This window comes from Idiotropiscis lumnitzeri, unplaced genomic scaffold (genome assembly GCF_059441095.1).
Source record: "Idiotropiscis lumnitzeri isolate Australia: NSW breed Sydney's pygmy pipehorse unplaced genomic scaffold, RoL_Ilum_1.0 HiC_scaffold_56, whole genome shotgun sequence".
NCBI lineage: Eukaryota > Metazoa > Chordata > Actinopteri > Syngnathiformes > Syngnathidae > Idiotropiscis > Idiotropiscis lumnitzeri.
The window spans coordinates 522053-548641 of NW_028283594.1; positions in this window are offsets into that span (position 1 = coordinate 522053).

Consider the following 26589-nt stretch of genomic DNA (forward strand, 5'->3'; position numbering starts at 1 on the left):
ACGCCCCCCGCTGTCCGTTCACTCCGCCAAGATGCTGGTCCAGGTGGTAGAGAGGATGAAGGCTCCCTTGTCTCTGTTCATGGTTTTTATGCCTCGCTTGCAGATCTCAATGGCCTCTCTGATCCAGCGCTGTTGTTTGTTCTCTTCTGTGCGGATGACCCTGCCCTTCTCCCGGTCCATGATGTGGTTTTCCCTTTTGCAGTGGTCAGTGATTGCTGATTTGTAATGTTCATGTTGTGCTTGTTCTTTTACTGCTCTGATTTTTTCATTTTTTTGACAGGTAAGTCACACCCTCATGGAACATCAGCTCAAGACACCATCATGCGACACTCTGAAGAAGGCGAAAGACTCGCCGAAACATGTCAGGTAAAAAATTAACCTAAAACATAATTGTCTGCTTTTAATGAATCAGTCAAATATCAATAATAAGAAGACAAAATGAACCTAATACAAATAAATGAATGCTTAATAACTCCCCTGCACATGCTCCTAAAAATCCAAACCTTCACCTGTAAATAAAACGTCCCGACCTGAAGACATCTTAATGTTATTATTTTGTTATACACACAGTGCCGCCAAGTGGAATCAAAAATTTGTTTTTATTTTAATTTTCACGTACTGCATGGTGCCCTTTTGACGAATCCGACTAAAAATTAGTCAGAAAAGACTTAAGACAATGATCTTACTCTCTGCCGAATTTTGTGACGTTTTGGCAAAAGGCGTGGCTATTAAGGTGCTGAAAAGTCCGATTGTACTCTGTGGCAACAAAAGCTCCGGCAACATGACTCAGATGATCCTATCTTCTCGAAGTTGTACACATTTGAGGATACTTCAGCCCTGAAGACATCTACCAACTTATTTTACATCGTAGTAGTAGCGCCACCAACTGGTAAAAGCTAATACAAGTTATTTTCTTGGATGTTTTTCTCCGTGCAACTCAACAAGGTCGCCCTCATATATGCTCGGATGACTGTTTCGGCCATGAGGATGTCACAATACGAAATTCGTGATTTTTCGTGAAAAGTTGTGGGAGTGGCATTGCACTGTTCAGCAATAAAACAAAGCTGATTATGAGGTTCTAAATATGAACGACAACTCGTAAAACTTTACACACACATCAGGCCGAGCAAATTTATCAATATTTTATACGTTAGTTGTGCAGCTTTTTTGAAATGGCTCGCCATGGCCCTCGAGAAATGTTAAAAAAAAAGCAGCTCTGGTTGAGTGTTTCACCTCGCTTTTTGTAAATTTTATGGAGTACAGTGAACCCTCGGTTATCGCGGTTAATGGGGACCGAGACCACCCGCGAAAACTGAAAATCCGCGAAGTAGCGGCGCACCTTCAAAAATGCTTAAAAAAAATATACAATATATATAATAAATATATAAATATATATATATATATATATATATATATATATATATATATATATATATATACGGGGAGAGAGCGAGTGAAATTCATGTTATAACAAAAAAAACAAATTATTATTAAAACGTATTATTTTTTTATTCCCCAGCCATTCTTTTTGTATTTATTTAATTACTCCGACTTTTACCTGCTGGTACGCCGTCCGGTGTGCCCTGTGAAATGAAAGGTGGCATTCTTTATTTATTTATTCATTTATACATTCATAACTGACAGCCTCGCGCTCCGCTCGTGCCCGGGCAGAAGAGGTGCTCCAATTTGGCTTAACTGTGACACACGCCCGTCCTCCTCCCCCGGAGCTTCCATTCGGTTAAACTTAGGGGCCGCTTGGCACCGCCCGTGCCCGGGGAAGGTGCTCCTCTTCGGCTTACTGTGACGCGAGCATGCCCTCCTCCTCCGGAGCTTCCATTCGGTTAAACTTAGGGGCCGCTTGGAACCGCCCGTGCCCGGGGAAGGTGCTCCTCTTCGGCTTACTGTGACGCGAGCATGCCCTCCTCCTCCGGAGCTTTCATTCGGTTAAACTTAGGGGCCGCTTGGCACTGCCCGTGCCCGGGGAAGGTGCTCCTCTACGGCTTAACTGCCACGCACGCTGGCCGGAGCTCTGGTACGGTCCGAACCGCGCGAAACGTCGCCACCGATCGTGTCCGGGGGAACGTGCTCTTCTTCGTCCACTCTCCTCTTCGCCCACGCTCTTCTTCGGCGCACGCCGGCCGTCTAACCGCTCCAGCGCCCCGTCGTGCCGCTCGGCGAAACTACAATGCGCCCGAATATTTTTTAGACCCGCGAAGCACTGAACCCGCGAAAGGTGAACCGCGAAGTAGCGAGGGTTCACTGTATGTATAAGACCAAGACCTACAAAAAAGTCTCTTGGAGCAATGAGCTAGGTTTTACAGGAAGTCGGCCATTTTGAATTTACTTAAAAGGGGGCGGGTCACCACAATGGACTTTGTGTAGAAATTATTATTGGGGCCCGAGCAGCGACCGCGGCGAGGTCCCTATTGTTTTTGTAGAAAATATTATTACTTTTATTATTATTATTATTATTATTATTAGGGCCTGAGCAGCGACCGCTGCGAAGTCCCTATTGTTTTTGTTGAAATTATTATTATTATTATTTTTCCGATTGTTCGATCGCATTTTTGACCCCTGAAACATGCACAAAAACTCACCAAACTTGGCAGTCTCATCGGGCATGGCGAAAAATTTGATATTTTAACGTCTAATATGAACAGGAAGTGAGTTATGAATTTTTGAAAGTCCGACTTTTGCCCTTTTTTGCATGTTTACAGGGGTCATTCTTTTGCACCCTGATCCTAAAGGCTTCATCTGATTGCCTTAAAATTCTGTCTGTAGCATCTGAAGACCTGGCACAAACACTGGGGCTAAAATTTTTTGTTTCCGAAATACTATATGACGGGGGCGGGGCATCAAAGTTTTCACTTAAGATTTCCTTCGCCGCAATGGACAAAATGCTTAATAACTCTCCTGCACATGCTGCTAAAAATCCAAAACTTCACATGTACATAAAGAGTCTGTACCTGAAGACATCTATATGTTTATATTCAGTTATACACCTTGCGCCAATCAATATCATTTTTTACATTTTGACGTACTGCACGGTGCCCTTTTAACGAATCTGATTGAAAATTGGCTAGAAAAGACTCAAGACATTGATCTTACTCTATCCCTATTTTTGTGACTTTCCTTCGAAGGGCGTGGCTATTACGGTGCCGCAGAGTCTGATTATTCTCCGTGGCAACAAAAGTTCCTGCAAAATGATTCAGATGATCCATCTTCTCGAAATTTTTCACATTTGAGGATATTCAGGCCCTGAAGACGGCTGCCAACTTATTTTTGATCGCAGTGGTAGCGCCACCAACTGGTTAAAACAAATACAAATCATTTTCGTTGATTTTTTTCTCCGGGCAGGTTAACAAAATCTACCTTACATTTGCTCGGATGAGTGTTTAGGCCTTGAGGATGTCACAATACGAAAGTCTTTCGCCTTCTTCAGAGTGTCACATGATGGTGTCTTGTGGCCCGTCTTTATCAGCTGATGTTCCATGAGGGCGTGACTTACCTGTCACAAGAATGAAGGCAAGTCACGCCCCCCGCTGTCCGTTCACTCCGCCAAAATGCTGCTCCAGGTGGTAGAGAGGATGAAGGCTCCCTTGTCTCTGTTCATGGTTTTTATGCCTCGCTTGCAGATCTCAATGGCCTCTCTGATCCAGCGCTGTTGTTTGTTCTCTTCGGTGCGGATGACCCTGCCCTTCTCCCGGTCCATGATGTGGTTTTCCCTTTTGCAGTGGTCAGTGATTGCTGATTTGTAATGTTCATGTTGTGCTTGTTCTTTTACTGCTCTGATTTTTCATTTTTTTGACAGGTAAGTCACACCCTCATGGAACATCAGCTGATAAAGACGGGTCTCAAGACACCATCATGCGACACTCTGAAGAAGGCGAAAGACTCGCCGAAACATGTCAGGTAAAAAATTAACCTAAAACATAATTGTCTGCTTTTAATGAATCAGTCAAATATCAATAATAAGAAGACAAAATGAACCTAATACAAATAAATGAATGCTTAATAACTCCCCTGCACATGCTCCTAAAAATCCAAACCTTCACCTGTAAATAAAACGTCCCGACCTGAAGACATCTTAATGTTATTATTTTGTTATACACACAGTGCCGCCAAGTGGAATCAAAAATTTGTTTTTATTTTAATTTTCACGTACTGCACGGTGCCCTTTTGACGAATCCGACTGAAAATTAGTCAGAAAAGACTCAAGACAATGATCTTACTCTCTGCCGAATTTTGTGACGTTTTGGCAAAAGGCGTGGCTATTAAGGTGCTGAAAAGTCCGATTGTACTCTGTGGCAACAAAAGCTCCGGCAACATGACTCAGATCATCCTATCTTCTCGAAGTTGTACACATTTGAGGATACTTCAGCCCTGAAGACATCTACCAACTTATTTTATATCGTAGTAGTAGCGCCACCAACTGGTAAAAGCTAATACAAGTTATTTTCTTGGATGTTTTTCTCCGTGCAACTCAACAAGGTCGCCCTCATATATGCTCGGATGACTGTTTCGGCCATGAGGATGTCACAATACGAAATTCGTGATTTTTCGTGAAAAGTTGTGGGAGTGGCATTGCACTGTTCGGCAATAAAACAAAGCTGATTATGAGGTTCTAAATATGAACGACAACTCGTAAAACTTTACACACACATCAGGCCGAGCAAATTTATCAATATTTTATACGTTAGTTGTGCAGCTTTTTTGAAATGGCTCGCCATGGCCCTCGAGAAATGTTAAAAAAAAGCAGCTCTGGTTGAGTGTTTCACCTCGCTTTTTGTAAATTTTATGGAGTACAGTGAACCCTCGGTTATCGCGGTTAATGGGGACCGAGACCACCCGCGAAAACTGAAAATCCGCGAAGTAGCGGCGCACCTTCAAAAATGCTTAAAAAAAATATACAATATATATAATAAATATATATATATATATATATATATATATATATATATATATATATATATATATATACGGGGAGAGAGAGAGTGAAATTCATGTTATAACAAAAAAACCAAATTATTATTAAAACGTATTATTTTTTTATTCCCCAGCCATTCTTTTTGTATTTATTTAATTACTCCGACTTTTACCTGCTGGTACGCCGTCCGGTGTGCCCTGTGAAATGAAAGGTGGCATTCTTTATTTATTTATTCATTTATACATTCATAACTGACAGCCTCGCGCTCCGCTCGTGCCCGGGCAGAAGAGGTGCTCCAATTTGGCTTAACTGTGACACACGCCCGTCCTCCTCCCCCGGAGCTTCCATTCGGTTAAACTTAGGGGCCGCTTGGCACCGCCCGTGCCCGGGGAAGGTGCTCCTCTTCGGCTTACTGTGACGCGAGCATGCCCTCCTCCTCCGGAGCTTCCATTCGGTTACACTTAGGGGCCGCTTGGAACCGCCCGTGCCCGGGGAAGGTGCTCCTCTTCGGCTTACTGTGACGCGAGCATGCCCTCCTCCTCCGGAGCTTCCATTCGGTTAAACTTAGGGGCCGCTTGGCACTGCCCGTGCCCGGGGAAGGTGCTCCTCTACGGCTTAACTGCCACGCACGCTGGCCGGAGCTCTGGTACGGTCCGAACCGCGCGAAACGTCGCCACCGATCGTGTCCGGGGGAACGTGCTCTTCTTCGTCCACTCTCCTCTTCGCCCACGCTCTTCTTCGGCGCACGCCGGCCGTCTAACCGCTCCAGCGCCCCGTCGTGCCGCTCGGCGAAACTACAATGCGCCCGAATATTTTTTCGACCCGCGAAGCACTGAACCCGCGAAAGGTGAACCGCGAAGTAGCGAGGGTTCACTGTATGTATAAGACCAAGACCTACAAAAAAGTCTCTTGGAGCAATGAGCTAGGTTTTACAGGAAGTCGGCCATTTTGAATTTACTTAAAAGGGGGCGGGTCACCACAATGGACTTTGTGTAGAAATTATTATTGGGGCCCGAGCAGCGACCGCGGCGAGGTCCCTATTGTTTTTGTAGAAAATATTATTACTTTTATTATTATTATTATTATTATTATTAGGGCCTGAGCAGCGACCGCTGCGAAGTCCCTATTGTTTTTGTTGAAATTATTATTATTATTATTTTTCCGATTGTTCGATCGCATTTTTGACCCCTGAAACATGCACAAAAACTCACCAAACTTGGCAGTCTCATCGGGCATGGCGAAAAATTTGATATTTTAACGTCTAATATGAACAGGAAGTGAGTTATGAATTTTTGAAAGTCCGACTTTTGCCCTTTTTTGCATGTTTACAGGGGTCATTCTTTTGCACCCTGATCCTAAAGGCTTCATCTGATTGCCTTAAAATTCTGTCTGTAGCATCTGAAGACCTGGCACAAACACTGGGGCTAAAGTTTTTTGTTTCCGAAATACTATATGACGGGGGCGGGGCATCAAAGTTTTCACTTAAGATTTCCTTCGCCGCAATGGACAAAATGCTTAATAACTCTCCTGCACATGCTGCTAAAAATCCAAAACTTCACATGTACATATAGAGTCTGTACCTGAAGACATCTATATGTTTATATTCAGTTATACACCTTGCGCCAATCAATATCATTTTTTACATTTTGACGTACTGCACGGTGCCCTTTTAACGAATCTGATTGAAAATTGGCTAGAAAAGACTCAAGACATTGATCTTACTCTATCCCTATTTTTGTGACTTTCCTTCGAAGGGCGTGGCTATTACGGTGCCGCAGAGTCTGATTATTCTCCGTGGCAACAAAAGTTCCTGCAAAATGATTCAGATGATCCATCTTCTCGAAATTTTTCACATTTGAGGATATTCAGGCCCTGAAGACGGCTGCCAACTTATTTTTGATCGCAGTGGTAGCGCCACCAACTGGTTAAAACAAATACAAATCATTTTCGTTGATTTTTTTCTCCGGGCAGGTTAACAAAATCTACCTTACATTTGCTCGGATGAGTGTTTAGGCCTTGAGGATGTCACAATACGAAAGTCTTTCGCCTTCTTCAGAGTCTCACATGATGGTGTCTTGTGGCCCGTCTTTATCAGCTGATGTTCCATGAGGGCGTGACTTACCTGTCACAAGAATGAAGGCAAGTCACGCCCCCAGCTGTCCGTTCACTCCGCCAAAATGCTGCTCCAGGTGGTAGAGAGGATGAAGGCTCCCTTGTCTCTGTTCATGGTTTTTATGCCTCGCTTGCAGATCTCAATGGCCTCTCTGATCCAGCGCTGTTGTTTGTTCTCTTCGGTGCGGATGACCCTGCCCTTCTCCCGGTCCATGATGTGGTTTTCCCTTTTGCAGTGGTCAGTGATTGCTGATTTGTAATGTTCATGTTGTGCTTGTTCTTTTACTGCTCTGATTTTTCATTTTTTTGACAGGTAAGTCACACCCTCATGGAACATCAGCTGATAAAGACGGGTCTCAAGACACCATCATGCGACACTCTGAAGAAGGCGAAAGACTCGCCGAAACATGTCAGGTAAAAAATTAACCTAAAACATAATTGTCTGCTTTTAATGAATCAGTCAAATATCAATAATAAGAAGACAAAATGAACCTAATACAAATAAATGAATGCTTAATAACTCCCCTGCACATGCTCCTAAAAATCCAAACCTTCACCTGTAAATAAAACGTCCCGACCTGAAGACATCTTAATGTTATTATTTTGTTATACACACAGTGCCGCCAAGTGGAATCAAAAATTTGTTTTTATTTTAATTTTCACGTACTGCACGGTGCCCTTTTGACGAATCCGACTGAAAATTAGTCAGAAAAGACTCAAGACAATGATCTTACTCTCTGCCGAATTTTGTGACGTTTTGGCAAAAGGCGTGGCTATTAAGGTGCTGAAAAGTCCGATTGTACTCTGTGGCAACAAAAGCTCCGGCAACATGACTCAGATCATCCTATCTTCTCGAAGTTGTACACATTTGAGGATACTTCAGCCCTGAAGACATCTACCAACTTATTTTATATCGTAGTAGTAGCGCCACCAACTGGTAAAAGCTAATACAAGTTATTTTCTTGGATGTTTTTCTCCGTGCAACTCAACAAGGTCGCCCTCATATATGCTCGGATGACTGTTTCGGCCATGAGGATGTCACAATACGAAATTCGTGATTTTTCGTGAAAAGTTGTGGGAGTGGCATTGCACTGTTCGGCAATAAAACAAAGCTGATTATGAGGTTCTAAATATGAACGACAACTCGTAAAACTTTACACACACATCAGGCCGAGCAAATTTATCAATATTTTATACGTTAGTTGTGCAGCTTTTTTGAAATGGCTCGCCATGGCCCTCGAGAAATGTTAAAAAAAAGCAGCTCTGGTTGAGTGTTTCACCTCGCTTTTTGTAAATTTTATGGAGTACAGTGAACCCTCGGTTATCGCGGTTAATGGGGACCGAGACCACCCGCGAAAACTGAAAATCCGCGAAGTAGCGGCGCACCTTCAAAAATGCTTAAAAAAAATATACAATATATATAATAAATATATATATATATATATATATATATATATATATATATATATATATATATATATATATATATACGGGGAGAGAGAGAGTGAAATTCATGTTATAACAAAAAAACCAAATTATTATTAAAACATATTATTTTTTTATTCCCCAGCCATTCTTTTTGTATTTATTTAATTACTCCGACTTTTACCTGCTGGTACGCCGTCCGGTGTGCCCTGTGAAATGAAAGGTGGCATTCTTTATTTATTTATTCATTTATTCATTCATAACTGACAGCCTCGCGCTCCGCTCGTGCCCGGGCAGAAGAGGTGCTCCAATTTGGCTTAACTGTGACACACGCCCGTCCTCCTCCGTCCGGAGCTTCCATTCGGTTAAACTTAGGGGCCGCTTGGCACCGCCCGTGCCCGGGGAAGGTGCTCCTCTTCGGCTTACTGTGACGCGAGCATGCCCTCCTCCTCCGGAGCTTCCATTCGGTTAAACTTAGGGGCCGCTTGGAACCGCCCGTGCCCGGGGAAGGTGCTCCTCTTCGGCTTACTGTGACGCGAGCATGCCCTCCTCCTCCGGAGCTTCCATTCGGTTAAACTTAGGGGCCGCTTGGCACCGCCCGTGCCCGGGGAAGGTGCTCCTCTACGGCTTAACTGCCACGCACGCTGGCCGGAGCTCTGGTACGGTCCGAACCGCGCGAAACGTCGCCACCGATCGTGTCCGGGGGAACGTGCTCTTCTTCGTCCACTCTCCTCTTCGCCCACGCTCTTCTTCGGCGCACGCCGGCCGTCTAACCGCTCCAGCGCCCCGTCGTGCCGCTCGGCGAAACTACAATGCCCCCGAATATTTTTTAGACCCGCGAAGCACTGAACCTGCGAAAGGTGAACCGCGAAGTAGCGAGGGTTCACTGTATGTATAAGACCAAGACCTACAAAAAAGTCTCTTGGAGCAATGAGCTAGGTTTTACAGGAAGTCGGCCATTTTGAATTTACTTAAAAGGGGGCGGGTCACCACAATGGACTTTGTGTAGAAATTATTATTGGGGCCCGAGCAGCGACCGCGGCGAGGTCCCTATTGTTTTTGTAGAAAATATTATTACTTTTATTATTATTATTATTATTATTATTAGGGCCTGAGCAGCGACCGCTGCGAAGTCCCTATTGTTTTTGTAGAAATTATTATTATTATTTTTCCGATTGTTCGATCGCATTTTTGACCCCCGAAACATGCACAAAAACTCACCAAACCTGGCAGTCTCATCGGGCATGGCGAAAAATTTGATATTTTAACGTCTAATATGAACAGGAAGTGAGTTATGAATTTTTGAAAGTCCGACTTTTGCCCTTTTTTGCATGTTTACAGGGGTCATTCTTTTGCACCCTGATCCTAAAGGCTTCATCTGATTGCCTTAAAATTCTGTCTGTAGCATCTGAAGACCTGGGACAAACACTGGGGCTAAAATTTTTTGTTTCCGAAATACTATATGACGGGGGCGGGGCATCAAAGTTTTCACTTAAGATTTCCTTCGCCGCAATGGACAAAATGCTTAATAACTCTCCTGCACATGCTGCTAAAAATCCAAAACTTCACATGTACATAAAGAGTCTGTACCTGAAGACATCTATATGTTTATATTCAGTTATACACCTTGCGCCAATCAATATCATTTTTTACATTTTGACGTACTGCACGGTGCCCTTTTAACGAATCTGATTGAAAATTGGCTAGAAAAGACTCAAGACATTGATCTTACTCTATCCCTATTTTTGTGACTTTCCTTCGAAGGGCGTGGCTATTACGGTGCCGCAGAGTCTGATTATTCTCCGTGGCAACAAAAGTTCCTGCAAAATGATTCAGATGATCCATCTTCTCGAAATTTTTCACATTTGAGGATATTCAGGCCCTGAAGACGGCTGCCAACTTATTTTTGATCGCAGTGGTAGCGCCACCAACTGGTTAAAACAAATACAAATTATTTTCGTTGATTTTTTTCTCCGGGCAGGTTAACAAAATCTACCTTACATTTGCTCGGATGAGTGTTTAGGCCTTGAGGATGTCACAATACGAAAGTCTTTCGCCTTCTTCAGAGTGTCACATGATGGTGTCTTGTGGCCCGTCTTTATCAGCTGATGTTCCATGAGGGCGTGACTTACCTGTCACAAGAATGAAGGCAAGTCACGCCCCCCGCTGTCCGTTCACTCCGCCAAAATGCTGCTCCAGGTGGTAGAGAGGATGAAGGCTCCCTTGTCTCTGTTCATGGTTTTTATGCCTCGCTTGCAGATCTCAATGGCCTCTCTGATCCAGCGCTGTTGTTTGTTCTCTTCGGTGCGGATGACCCTGCCCTTCTCCCGGTCCATGATGTGGTTTTCCCTTTTGCAGTGGTCAGTGATTGCTGATTTGTAATGTTCATGTTGTGCTTGTTCTTTTACTGCTCTGATTTTTCATTTTTTTGACAGGTAAGTCACACCCTCATGGAACATCAGCTGATAAAGACGGGTCTCAAGACACCATCATGCGACACTCTGAAGAAGGCGAAAGACTCGCCGAAACATGTCAGGTAAAAAATTAACCTAAAACATAATTGTCTGCTTTTAATGAATCAGTCAAATATCAATAATAAGAAGACAAAATGAACCTAATACAAATAAATGAATGCTTAATAACTCCCCTGCACATGCTCCTAAAAATCCAAACCTTCACCTGTAAATAAAACGTCCCGACCTGAAGACATCTTAATGTTATTATTTTGTTATACACACAGTGCCGCCAAGTGGAATCAAAAATTTGTTTTTATTTTAATTTTCACGTACTGCACGGTGCCCTTTCGACGAATCCGACTGAAAATTAGTCAGAAAAGACTCAAGACAATGATCTTACTCTCTGCCGAATTTTGTGACGTTTTGGCAAAAGGCGTGGCTATTACGGTGCTGAAAAGTCCGATTGTACTCTGTGGCAACAAAAGCTCCTGCAACATGACTCAGGTGATCCTATCTTCTCGAAGTTGCACACATTTGAGGATACTTAAGCCCTGAAGACATCTACCAACTTATTTTTCATCGTAGTAGTAGCGCCACCAACTGGTAAAAGCTAATACAAGTTATTTTCTTGGATGTTTTTCTCCGTGCAACTCAACAAGGTCGCCCTCATATATGCTCGGATGACTGTTTCGGCCATGAGGATGTCACAATACGAAATTCGTCCTTTTTCATGAAAAGTTGTGGGAGTGGCATTGCACTGTTCGGCAATAAAACAAAGCTGATTATGAGGTTCTAAATATGAACGACAACTCGTGAAACTTTACACACACATCAGGCCGAGCAAATTTATCAATATTTTATACGTTAGTTGTGCAGCTTTTTTGAAATGGCTCGCCATGGCCCTCGAGAAATGTTCAAAAAAGCAGCCCTGGTTGAGTGTTTCACCTCGTTTTTTGTAAATTTTATGGAGTACAGTGAACCCTCGGTTATCGCGGTTAATGGGGACCGAGACCACCCGCAAAAACTGAAAATCCGCGAAGTAGCGGCGCACCTTCAAAAATGCTTAAAAAAAATATACAATATATATAATAAATATATAAATATATATATATATATATATATATATATATATATATATATATATATACGGGGGGAGAGAGAGAGACAGAGAGTGAAATTCATGTTATAACAAAAAAAACAAATTATTATTAAAACTTATTATTTTTTTATTCCCCAACCATTCTTTTTGTATTTATTTAATTACTCCGACTTTTACCTGCTGGTACGCCGTCCGGTGTGCCCTGTGAAATGAAAGGTGGCATTCTTTATTTATTCATTCATTTATTCATTCATAACTGACAGCCTCGCGCTCCGCTCGTGCCCGGGCAGAAGAGGTGCTCCAATTCGGCTTCACTGTGACACACGCCCGCCCTCCTCCCCCGGAGCTTCCATTCGGTTAAACTTAGGGGCCGCTTGGCACCGCCCGTGCCCGGGGAAGGTGCTCCTCTTCGGCTTACTGTGACGCGAGCATGCCCTCCTCCTGCGGAGCTTCCATTCGGTTAAACTTAGGGGCCGCTTGGAACCGCCCGTGCCCGGGGAAGGTGCTCCTCTTCGGCTTACTGTGACGCGAGCATGCCCTCCTCCTCCGGAGCTTCCATTCGGTTAAACTTAGGGGCCGCTTGGCACCGCCCGTGCCCGGGGAAGGTGCTCCTCTACGGCTTAACTGCCACGCACGCCGGCCGGAGCTCTGGTACGGTCCGAACCGCGCGAAACGTCGCCACCGATCGTGTCCGGGGGAACGTGCTCTCTTCGTCCACTCTCCTCTTCGCCCACGCTCTTCTTCGGCGCACGCCGGCCGTCTAACTGCTCCAGCGCCCCGTCGTGCCGCTCGGCGAAACTACAATGCCCCCGAATATTTTTTAGACCCGCGAAGCACTGAACCCGCGAAAGGTGAACCGCGAAGTAGCGAGGGTTCACTGTATGTATAAGACCAAGACCTACAAAAAAGTCTCTTGGAGCAATGAGCTAGGTTTTACAGGAAGTCGGCCATTTTGAATTTACTTAAAAGGGGGCGGGTCACCACAATGGACTTTGTGTAGAAATTATTATTGGGGCCCGAGCAGCGACCGCGGCGAGGTCCCTATTGTTTTTGTAGAAATTATTATTATTATTATTTTTCCGATTGTTCGATCGCATTTTTGACCCCCGAAACATGCACAAAAACTCACCAAACTTGGCAGTCTCATCGGGCATGGCGAAAAATTTGATATTTTAACGTCTAATATGAACAGGAAGTGAGTTATGAATTTTTGAAAGTCCGATTTTTGCCCTTTTTTGCATGTTTACAGGGGTCATTCTTTTGCACCCTGATCCTAAAGGCTTCATCTGATTGCCTTAAAATTCTGTCAGGAGCATCTTAAGACCTGGGACAAACACTGGGGCTAAAAATTTTTGTTTCCGAAATACTATATGACGGGGGCGGGGCTTCAAAGTTTTCACTTAAGATTTCCTTCGCCGCAATGGACAAAATGCTTAATAACTCTCCTGCACGTGCTGCTAAAAATCCAAAACTTCACATGTACATAAAGAGTCGGTACCTGAAGACATCTATATGTTTATATTCAGTTATACACCTTGCGCCAATCAATATCATTTTTTACATTTTGACGTACTGCACGGTGCCCTTTTAACGAATCTGATTGAAAATTGGCTAGAAAAGACTCAAGACATTGATCTTACTCTATCCCTATTTTTGTGACTTTCCTTCGAAGGGCGTGGCTATTACGGTGCCGCAGAGTCTGATTATTCTCCGTGGCAACAAAAGTTCCTGCAAAATGATTCAGATGATCCATCTTCTCGAAATTTTTCACATTTGAGGATATTCAGGCCCTGAAGACGGCTGCCAACTTATTTTTGATCGCAGTGGTAGCGCCACCAACTGGTTAAAACAAATACAAATTATTTTCGTTGATTTTTTTCTCCGGGCAGGTTAACAAAATCTACCTTATATTTGCTCGGATGAGTGTTTAGGCCTTGAGGATGTCACAATACGAAAGTCTTTCGCCTTCTTCAGAGTTTCACATGATGGTGTCTTGTGACCCGTCTTTATCAGCTGATGTTCCATGAGGGCGTGACTTACCTGTCACGAGAATGAAGGCAAGTCACGCCCCCCGCTGTCCGTTCACTCCGCCAAGATGCTGGTCCAGGTGGTAGAGAGGATGAAGGCTCCCTTGTCTCTGTTCATGGTTTTTATGCCTCGCTTGCAGATCTCAATGGCCTCTCTGATCCAGCGCTGTTGTTTGTTCTCTTCGGTGCGGATGACCCTGCCCTTCTCCCGGTCCATGATGTGGTTTTCCCTTTTGCAGTGGTCAGTGATTGCTGATTTGTAATGTTCATGTTGTGCTTGTTCTTTTACTGCTCTGATTTTTCATTTTTTTGACAGGTAAGTCACACCCTCATGGAACATCAGCTGATAAAGACGGGTCTCAAGACACCATCATGCGACACTCTGAAGAAGGCGAAAGACTCGCCGAAACATGTCAGGTAAAAAATTAACCTAAAACATAATTGTCTGCTTTTAATGAATCAGTCAAATATCAATAATAAGAAGACAAAATGAACCTAATACAAATAAATGAATGCTTAATAACTCCCCTGCACATGCTCCTAAAAATCCAAACCTTCACCTGTAAATAAAACGTCCCGACCTGAAGACATCTTAATGTTATTATTTTGTTATACACACAGTGCCGCCAAGTGGAATCAAAAATTTGTTTTTATTTTAATTTTCACGTACTGCACGGTGCCCTTTTGACGAATCCGACTGAAAATTAGTCAGAAAAGACTCAAGACAATGATCTTACTCTCTGCCGAATTTTGTGACGTTTTGGCAAAAGGCGTGGCTATTAAGGTGCTGAAAAGTCCGATTGTACTCTGTGGCAACAAAAGCTCCGGCAACATGACTCAGATGATCCTATCTTCTCGAAGTTGTACACATTTGAGGATACTTCAGCCCTGAAGACATCTACCAACTTATTTTACATCGTAGTAGTAGCGCCACCAACTGGTAAAAGCTAATACAAGTTATTTTCTTGGATGTTTTTCTCCGTGCAACTCAACAAGGTCGCCCTCATATATGCTCGGATGACTGTTTCGGCCATGAGGATGTCACAATACGAAATTCGTGATTTTTCGTGAAAAGTTGTGGGAGTGGCATTGCACTGTTCGGCAATAAAATAAAGCTGATTATGAGGTTCTAAATATGAACGACAACTCGTAAAACTTTACACACACATCAGGCCGAGCAAATTTATCAATATTTTATACGTTAGTTGTGCAGCTTTTTTGAAATGGCTCGCCATGGCCCTCGAGAAATGTTAAAAAAAAGCAGCTCTGGTTGAGTGTTTCACCTCGCTTTTTGTAAATTTTATGGAGTACAGTGAACCCTCGGTTATCGCGGTTAATGGGGACCGAGACCACCCGCGAAAACTGAAAATCCGCGAAGTAGCGGCGCACCTTCAAAAATGCTTAAAAAAAATATACAATATATATCATAAATATATAAATATATATATATATATATATATATATATATATATATATATATATACGGGGAGAGAGAGAGTGAAATTCATGTTATAACAAAAAAACCAAATTATTATTAAAACGTATTATTTTTTTATTCCCCAGCCATTCTTTTTGTTATTATTTAATTACTCCGACTTTTACCTGCTGGTACGCCGTCCGGTGTGCCCTGTGAAATGAAAGGTGGCATTCTTTATTTATTTATTCATTTATTCATTCATAACTGACAGCCTCGCGCTCCGCTCGTGCCCGGGCAGAAGAGGTGCTCCAATTTGGCTTAACTGTGACACACGCCCGTCCTCCTCCGTCCGGAGCTTCCATTCGGTTAAACTTAGGGGCCGCTTGGCACCGCCCGTGCCCGGGGTAGATGCTCCTCTTCGGCTTACTGTGACGCGAGCATGCCCTCCTCCTCCGGAGCTTCCATTCGGTTAAACTTAGGGGCCGCTTGGAACCGCCCGTGCCCGGGGAAGGTGCTCCTCTTCGGCTTACTGTGACGCGAGCATGCCCTCCTCCTCCGGAGCTTCCATTCGGTTAAACTTAGGGGCCGCTTGGCACCGCCCGTGCCCGGGGAAGGTGCTCCTCTACGGCTTAACTGCCACGCACGCTGGCCGGAGCTCTGGTACGGTCCGAACCGCGCGAAACGTCGCCACCGATCGTGTCCGGGGGAACGTGCTCTTCTTCGTCCACTCTCCTCTTCGCCCACGCTCTTCTTCGGCGCACGCCGGCCGTCTAACCGCTCCAGCGCCCCGTCGTGCCGCTCGGCGAAACTACAATGCCCCCGAATATTTTTTAGACCCGCGAAGCACTGAACCCGCGAAAGGTGAACCTCGAAGTAGCGAGGGTTCACTGTATGTATAAGACCAAGACCTACAAAAAAGTCTCTTGGAGCAATGAGCTAGGTTTTACAGGAAGTCGGCCATTTTGAATTTACTTAAAAGGGGGCGGGTCTCCACAATGGACTTTGTGTAGAAATTATTATTGGGGCCCGAGCAGCGACCGCGGCGAGGTCCCTATTGTTTTTGTAGAAAATATTATTACTTTTATTATTATTATTATTATTATTATTATTATTATTAGGGCCTGAGCAGCGACCGCTGCGAAGTCCCTATTGTTTTTGTAGAAATTATTATTATTATTATTTTTCCGATTGTTCGATCGCATTTTTGACCCCCGAAACATGCACAAAAACTCACCAAACTTGGCAGTCTCATCGGGCATGGCGAAAAATTTGATATTTTTTAACGTCTAATATGAACAGGAAGTGAGTTATGAATTTTTGAAAGTCCGACTTTTGCCCTTTTTTGCATGTTTACAGGGGTCATTCTTTTGCACCCTGATCCTAAAGGCTTCATCTGATTGCCTTAAAGTTCTGTCTGGAGCATCTTAAGACCTGGGACAAACACTGGGGCTAAAATTTTTTGTTTCCGAAATACTATATGACGGGGGCGGGGCTTCAAAGTTTTCACTTAAGATTTCCTTCGCCGCAATGGACAAAATGCTTAATAACTCTCCTGCCCGTGCTGCTAAAAATCCAAAACTTCACATGTACATAAAGAGTCGGTACCTGAAGACATCTATATGTTTATATTCAGTTATACACCTTGCGCCAATCAATATAAATGTTTACATTTTGACGTACTGCACGGTGCCCTTTTAACGAATCCGACTGAAAATTGGCTAGAAAAGACTCAAGACATTGATCTTACTCTATCCCTATTTTTATGACTTTCCTTCAAAGGGCGTGGCTATTACGGTGCCGCAGAGTCTGATTATTCTCCGTGGCAACAAAAGTTCCTGCAAAATGATTCAGATGATCCATCTTCTGGAAATCTTTCACATTTGAGGATATTCAGGCCCTGAAGACGGCTGCCAACTTATTTTTGATCGCAGTGGTAGCGCCACCAACTGGTTAAAACAAATACAAATTATTTTCGTTGATGTTTTTCTCCGGGCAGGTTAACAAAATCTACCTTATATTTGCTCGGATGAGTGTTTAGGCCTTGAGCATGTCACAATACGAAAGTCTTTCGCCTTCTTCAGAGTGTCACATGATGGTGTCTTGTGACCCGTCTTTATCAGCTGATGTTCCATGAGGGCGTGACTTACCTGTCACAAGAATGAAGGCAAGTCACGCCCCCCGCTGTCCGTTCACTCCGCCAAGATGCTGGTCCAGGTGGTAGAGAGGATGAAGGCTCCCTTGTCTCTGTTCATGGTTTTTATGCCTCGCTTGCAGATCTCAATGGCCTCTCTGATCCAGCGCTGTTGTTTGTTCTCTTCTGTGCGGATGACCCTGCCCTTCTCCCGGTCCATGATGTGGTTTTCCCTTTTGCAGTGGTCAGTGATTGCTGATTTGTAATGTTCATGTTGTGCTTGTTCTTTTACTGCTCTGATTTTTTCATTTTTTTGACAGGTAAGTCACACCCTCATGGAACATCAGCTCAAGACACCATCATGCGACACTCTGAAGAAGGCGAAAGACTCGCCGAAACATGTCAGGTAAAAAATTAACCTAAAACATAATTGTCTGCTTTTAATGAATCAGTCAAATATCAATAATAAGAAGACAAAATGAACCTAATACAAATAAATGAATGCTTAATAACTCCCCTGCACATGCTCCTAAAAATCCAAACCTTCACCTGTAAATAAAACGTCCCGACCTGAAGACATCTTAATGTTATTATTTTGTTATACACACAGTGCCGCCAAGTGGAATCAAAAATTTGTTTTTATTTTAATTTTCACGTACTGCATGGTGCCCTTTTGACGAATCCGACTAAAAATTAGTCAGAAAAGACTTAAGACAATGATCTTACTCTCTGCCGAATTTTGTGACGTTTTGGCAAAAGGCGTGGCTATTAAGGTGCTGAAAAGTCCGATTGTACTCTGTGGCAACAAAAGCTCCGGCAACATGACTCAGATGATCCTATCTTCTCGAAGTTGTACACATTTGAGGATACTTCAGCCCTGAAGACATCTACCAACTTATTTTACATCGTAGTAGTAGCGCCACCAACTGGTAAAAGCTAATACAAGTTATTTTCTTGGATGTTTTTCTCCGTGCAACTCAACAAGGTCGCCCTCATATATGCTCGGATGACTGTTTCGGCCATGAGGATGTCACAATACGAAATTCGTGATTTTTCGTGAAAAGTTGTGGGAGTGGCATTGCACTGTTCAGCAATAAAACAAAGCTGATTATGAGGTTCTAAATATGAACGACAACTCGTAAAACTTTACACACACATCAGGCCGAGCAAATTTATCAATATTTTATACGTTAGTTGTGCAGCTTTTTTGAAATGGCTCGCCATGGCCCTCGAGAAATGTTAAAAAAAAAGCAGCTCTGGTTGAGTGTTTCACCTCGCTTTTTGTAAATTTTATGGAGTACAGTGAACCCTCGGTTATCGCGGTTAATGGGGACCGAGACCACCCGCGAAAACTGAAAATCCGCGAAGTAGCGGCGCACCTTCAAAAATGCTTAAAAAAAATATACAATATATATAATAAATATATAAATATATAAATATATATATATATATATATATATATATATATATATATATATATATATATACGGGGAGAGAGCGAGTGAAATTCATGTTATAACAAAAAAAACAAATTATTATTAAAACGTATTATTTTTTTATTCCCCAGCCATTCTTTTTGTATTTATTTAATTACTCCGACTTTTACCTGCTGGTACGCCGTCCGGTGTGCCCTGTGAAATGAAAGGTGGCATTCTTTATTTATTTATTCATTTATACATTCATAACTGACAGCCTCGCGCTCCGCTCGTGCCCGGGCAGAAGAGGTGCTCCAATTTGGCTTAACTGTGACACACGCCCGTCCTCCTCCCCCGGAGCTTCCATTCGGTTAAACTTAGGGGCCGCTTGGCACCGCCCGTGCCCGGGGAAGGTGCTCCTCTTCGGCTTACTGTGACGCGAGCATGCCCTCTTCCTCCGGAGCTTCCATTCGGTTAAACTTAGGGGCCGCTTGGAACCGCCCGTGCCCGGGGAAGGTGCTCCTCTTCGGCTTACTGTGACGCGAGCATGCCCTCCTCCTCCGGAGCTTTCATTCGGTTAAACTTAGGGGCCGCTTGGCACTGCCCGTGCCCGGGGAAGGTGCTCCTCTACGGCTTAACTGCCACGCACGCTGGCCGGAGCTCTGGTACGGTCCGAACCGCGCGAAACGTCGCCACCGATCGTGTCCGGGGGAACGTGCTCTTCTTCGTCCACTCTCCTCTTCGCCCACGCTCTTCTTCGGCGCACGCCGGCCGTCTAACCGCTCCAGCGCCCCGTCGTGCCGCTCGGCGAAACTACAATGCGCCCGAATATTTTTTAGACCCGCGAAGCACTGAACCCGCGAAAGGTGAACCGCGAAGTAGCGAGGGTTCACTGTATGTATAAGACCAAGACCTACAAAAAAGTCTCTTGGAGCAATGAGCTAGGTTTTACAGGAAGTCGGCCATTTTGAATTTACTTAAAAGGGGGCGGGTCACCACAATGGACTTTGTGTAGAAATTATTATTGGGGCCCGAGCAGCGACCGCGGCGAGGTCCCTATTGTTTTTGTAGAAAATATTATTACTTTTATTATTATTATTATTATTATTATTAGGGCCTGAGCAGCGACCGCTGCGAAGTCCCTATTGTTTTTGTTGAAATTATTATTATTATTATTTTTCCGATTGTTCGATCGCATTTTTGACCCCTGAAACATGCACAAAAACTCACCAAACTTGGCAGTCTCATCGGGCATGGCGAAAAATTTGATATTTTAACGTCTAATATGAACAGGAAGTGAGTTATGAATTTTTGAAAGTCCGACTTTTGCCCTTTTTTGCATGTTTACAGGGGTCATTCTTTTGCACCCTGATCCTAAAGGCTTCATCTGATTGCCTTAAAATTCTGTCTGTAGCATCTGAAGACCTGGCAAAAACACTGGGGCTAAAGTTTTTTGTTTCCGAAATACTATATGACGGGGGCGGGGCATCAAAGTTTTCACTTAAGATTTCCTTCGCCGCAATGGACAAAATGCTTAATAACTCTCCTGCACATGCTGCTAAAAATCCAAAACTTCACATGTACATATAGAGTCTGTACCTGAAGACATCTATATGTTTATATTCAGTTATACACCTTGCGCCAATCAATATCATTTTTTACATTTTGACGTACTGCACGGTGCCCTTTTAACGAATCTGATTGAAAATTGGCTAGAAAAGACTCAAGACATTGATCTTACTCTATCCCTATTTTTGTGACTTTCCTTCGAAGGGCGTGGCTATTACGGTGCCGCAGAGTCTGATTATTCTCCGTGGCAACAAAAGTTCCTGCAAAATGATTCAGATGATCCATCTTCTCGAAATTTTTCACATTTGAGGATATTCAGGCCCTGAAGACGGCTGCCAACTTATTTTTGATCGCAGTGGTAGCGCCACCAACTGGTTAAAACAAATACAAATCATTTTCGTTGATTTTTTTCTCCGGGCAGGTTAACAAAATCTACCTTACATTTGCTCGGATGAGTGTTTAGGCCTTGAGGATGTCACAATACGAAAGTCTTTCGCCTTCTTCAGAGTCTCACATGATGGTGTCTTGTGGCCCGTCTTTATCAGCTGATGTTCCATGAGGGCGTGACTTACCTGTCACAAGAATGAAGGCAAGTCACGCCCCCAGCTGTCCGTTCACTCCGCCAAAATGCTGCTCCAGGTGGTAGAGAGGATGAAGGCTCCCTTGTCTCTGTTCATGGTTTTTATGCCTCGCTTGCAGATCTCAATGGCCTCTCTGATCCAGCGCTGTTGTTTGTTCTCTTCGGTGCGGATGACCCTGCCCTTCTCCCGGTCCATGATGTGGTTTTCCCTTTTGCAGTGGTCAGTGATTGCTGATTTGTAATGTTCATGTTGTGCTTGTTCTTTTACTGCTCTGATTTTTCATTTTTTTGACAGGTAAGTCACACCCTCATGGAACATCAGCTGATAAAGACGGGTCTCAAGACACCATCATGCGACACTCTGAAGAAGGCGAAAGACTCGCCGAAACATGTCAGGTAAAAAATTAACCTAAAACATAATTGTCTGCTTTTAATGAATCAGTCAAATATCAATAATAAGAAGACAAAATGAACCTAATACAAATAAATGAATGCTTAATAACTCCCCTGCACATGCTCCTAAAAATCCAAACCTTCACCTGTAAATAAAACGTCCCGACCTGAAGACATCTTAATGTTATTATTTTGTTATACACACAGTGCCGCCAAGTGGAATCAAAAATTTGTTTTTATTTTAATTTTCACGTACTGCACGGTGCCCTTTTGACGAATCCGACTGAAAATTAGTCAGAAAAGACTCAAGACAATGATCTTACTCTCTGCCGAATTTTGTGACGTTTTGGCAAAAGGCGTGGCTATTAAGGTGCTGAAAAGTCCGATTGTACTCTGTGGCAACAAAAGCTCCGGCAACATGACTCAGATCATCCTATCTTCTCGAAGTTGTACACATTTGAGGATACTTCAGCCCTGAAGACATCTACCAACTTATTTTATATCGTAGTAGTAGCGCCACCAACTGGTAAAAGCTAATACAAGTTATTTTCTTGGATGTTTTTCTCCGTGCAACTCAACAAGGTCGCCCTCATATATGCTCGGATGACTGTTTCGGCCATGAGGATGTCACAATACGAAATTCGTGATTTTTCGTGAAAAGTTGTGGGAGTGGCATTGCACTGTTCGGCAATAAAACAAAGCTGATTATGAGGTTCTAAATATGAACGACAACTCGTAAAACTTTACACACACATCAGGCCGAGCAAATTTATCAATATTTTATACGTTAGTTGTGCAGCTTTTTTGAAATGGCTCGCCATGGCCCTCGAGAAATGTTAAAAAAAAGCAGCTCTGGTTGAGTGTTTCACCTCGCTTTTTGTAAATTTTATGGAGTACAGTGAACCCTCGGTTATCGCGGTTAATGGGGACCGAGACCACCCGCGAAAACTGAAAATCCGCGAAGTAGCGGCGCACCTTCAAAAATGCTTAAAAAAAATATACAATATATATAATAAATATATATATATATATATATATATATATATATATATATATATATATATATATATATATATATATATATATACGGGGAGAGAGAGAGTGAAATTCATGTTATAACAAAAAAACCAAATTATTATTAAAACATATTATTTTTTTATTCCCCAGCCATTCTTTTTGTATTTATTTAATTACTCCGACTTTTACCTGCTGGTACGCCGTCCGGTGTGCCCTGTGAAATGAAAGGTGGCATTCTTTATTTATTTATTCATTTATTCATTCATAACTGACAGCCTCGCGCTCCGCTCGTGCCCGGGCAGAAGAGGTGCTCCAATTTGGCTTAACTGTGACACACGCCCGTCCTCCTCCGTCCGGAGCTTCCATTCGGTTAAACTTAGGGGCCGCTTGGCACCGCCCGTGCCCGGGGAAGGTGCTCCTCTTCGGCTTACTGTGACGCGAGCATGCCCTCCTCCTCCGGAGCTTCCATTCGGTTAAACTTAGGGGCCGCTTGGAACCGCCCGTGCCCGGGGAAGGTGCTCCTCTTCGGCTTACTGTGACGCGAGCATGCCCTCCTCCTCCGGAGCTTCCATTCGGTTAAACTTAGGGGCCGCTTGGCACCGCCCGTGCCCGGGGAAGGTGCTCCTCTACGGCTTAACTGCCACGAACGCTGGCCGGAGCTCTGGTACGGTCCGAACCGCGCGAAACGTCGCCACCGATCGTGTCCGGGGGAACGTGCTCTTCTTCGTCCACTCTCCTCTTCGCCCACGCTCTTCTTCGGCGCACGCCGGCCGTCTAACCGCTCCAGCGCCCCGTCGTGCCGCTCGGCGAAACTACAATGCCCCCGAATATTTTTTAGACCCGCGAAGCACTGAACCTGCGAAAGGTGAACCGCGAAGTAGCGAGGGTTCACTGTATGTATAAGACCAAGACCTACAAAAAAGTCTCTTGGAGCAATGAGCTAGGTTTTACAGGAAGTCGGCCATTTTGAATTTACTTAAAAGGGGGCGGGTCACCACAATGGACTTTGTGTAGAAATTATTATTGGGGCCCGAGCAGCGACCGCGGCGAGGTCCCTATTGTTTTTGTAGAAAATATTATTACTTTTATTATTATTATTATTATTATTATTAGGGCCTGAGCAGCGACCGCTGCGAAGTCCCTATTGTTTTTGTAGAAATTATTATTATTATTTTTCCGATTGTTCGATCGCATTTTTGACCCCCGAAACATGCACAAAAACTCACCAAACCTGGCAGTCTCATCGGGCATGGCGAAAAATTTGATATTTTAACGTCTAATATGAACAGGAAGTGAGTTATGAATTTTTGAAAGTCCGACTTTTGCCCTTTTTTGCATGTTTACAGGGGTCATTCTTTTGCACCCTGATCCTAAAGGCTTCATCTGATTGCCTTAAAATTCTGTCTGTAGCATCTGAAGACCTGGGACAAACACTGGGGCTAAAATTTTTTGTTTCCGAAATACTATATGACGGGGGCGGGGCATCAAAGTTTTCACTTAAGATTTCCTTCGCCGCAATGGACAAAATGCTTAATAACTCTCCTGCACATGCTGCTAAAAATCCAAAACTTCACATGTACATAAAGAGTCTGTACCTGAAGACATCTATATGTTTATATTCAGTTATACACCTTGCGCCAATCAATATCATTTTTTACATTTTGACGTACTGCACGGTGCCCTTTTAACGAATCTGATTGAAAATTGGCTAGAAAAGACTCAAGACATTGATCTTACTCTATCCCTATTTTTGTGACTTTCCTTCGAAGGGCGTGGCTATTACGGTGCCGCAGAGTCTGATTATTCTCCGTGGCAACAAAAGTTCCTGCAAAATGATTCAGATGATCCATCTTCTCGAAATTTTTCACATTTGAGGATATTCAGGCCCTGAAGACGGCTGCCAACTTATTTTTGATCGCAGTGGTAGCGCCACCAACTGGTTAAAACAAATACAAATTATTTTCGTTGATTTTTTTCTCCGGGCAGGTTAACAAAATCTACCTTACATTTGCTCGGATGAGTGTTTAGGCCTTGAGGATGTCACAATACGAAAGTCTTTCGCCTTCTTCAGAGTGTCACATGATGGTGTCTTGTGGCCCGTCTTTATCAGCTGATGTTCCATGAGGGCGTGACTTACCTGTCACAAGAATGAAGGCAAGTCACGCCCCCCGCTGTCCGTTCACTCCGCCAAAATGCTGCTCCAGGTGGTAGAGAGGATGAAGGCTCCCTTGTCTCTGTTCATGGTTTTTATGCCTCGCTTGCAGATCTCAATGGCCTCTCTGATCCAGCGCTGTTGTTTGTTCTCTTCGGTGCGGATGACCCTGCCCTTCTCCCGGTCCATGATGTGGTTTTCCCTTTTGCAGTGGTCAGTGATTGCTGATTTGTAATGTTCATGTTGTGCTTGTTCTTTTACTGCTCTGATTTTTCATTTTTTTGACAGGTAAGTCACACCCTCATGGAACATCAGCTCAAGACACCATCATGCGACACTCTGAAGAAGGCGAAAGACTCGCCGAAACATGTCAGTGAAAAAATTAACCTAAAACATAATTGTCTGCTTTTAATGAATCAGTCAAATATCAATAATAAGAAGACAAAATGAACCTAATACAAATAAATGAATGCTTAATAACTCCCCTGCACATGCTCCTAAAAATCCAAACCTTCACCTGTAAATAAAACGTCCCGACCTGAAGACATCTTAATGTTATTATTTTGTTATACACACAGTGCCGCCAAGTGGAATCAAAAATTTGTTTTTATTTTAATTTTCACGTACTGCACGGTGCCCTTTCGACGAATCCGACTGAAAATTAGTCAGAAAAGACTCAAGACAATGATCTTACTCTCTGCCGAATTTTGTGACGTTTTGGCAAAAGGCGTGGCTATTACGGTGCTGAAAAGTCCGATTGTACTCTGTGGCAACAAAAGCTCCAGCAACATGACTCAGGTGATCCTATCTTCTCGAAGTTGCACACATTTGAGGATACTTAAGCCCTGAAGACATCTACCAACTTATTTTTCATCGTAGTAGTAGCGCCACCAACTGGTAAAAGCTAATACAAGTTATTTTCTTGGATGTTTTTCTCCGTGCAACTCAACAAGGTCGCCCTCATATATGCTCGGATGACTGTTTCGGCCATGAGGATGTCCCAATACGAAATTCGTCCTTTTTCATGAAAAGTTGTGGGAGTGGCATTGCACTGTTCGGCAATAAAACAAAGCTGATTATGAGGTTCTAAATATGAACGACAACTCGTGAAACTTTACACACACATCAGGCCGAGCAAATTTATCAATATTTTATACGTTAGTTGTGCAGCTTTTTTGAAATGGCTCGCCATGGCCCTCGAGAAATGTTCAAAAAAGCAGCCCTGGTTGAGTGTTTCACCTCGCTTTTTGTAAATTTTATGGAGTACAGTGAACCCTCGGTTATCGCGGTTAATGGGGACCGAGACCACCCGCAAAAACTGAAAATCCGCGAAGTAGCGGCGCACCTTCAAAAATGCTTAAAAAAAATATACAATATATATAATAAATATATATATATATATATATATATATATATATATATATATATATATATATATATATATATATATATATACGGGGGGAGAGAGAGAGACAGAGAGTGAAATTCATGTTATAACAAAAAAACCAAATTATTATTAAAACGTATTATTTTTTTATTCCCCAGCCATTCTTTTTGTATTTATTTAATTACTCCGACTTTTACCTGCTGGTACGCCGTCCGGTGTGCCCTGTGAAATGAAAGGTGGCATTCTTTATTTATTTATTCATTTATTCATTCATAACTGACAGCCTCGCGCTCCGCTCGTGCCCGGGCAGAAGAGGTGCTCCATTTTGGCTTAACTGTGACACACGCCCGCCCTCCTCCCCCGGAGCTTCCATTCGGTTAAACTTAGGGGCCGCTTGGCACCGCCCGTGCCCGGGGAAGGTGCTCCTCTTCGGCTTACTGTGACGCGAGCATGCCCTCCTCCTGCGGAGCTTCCATTCGGTT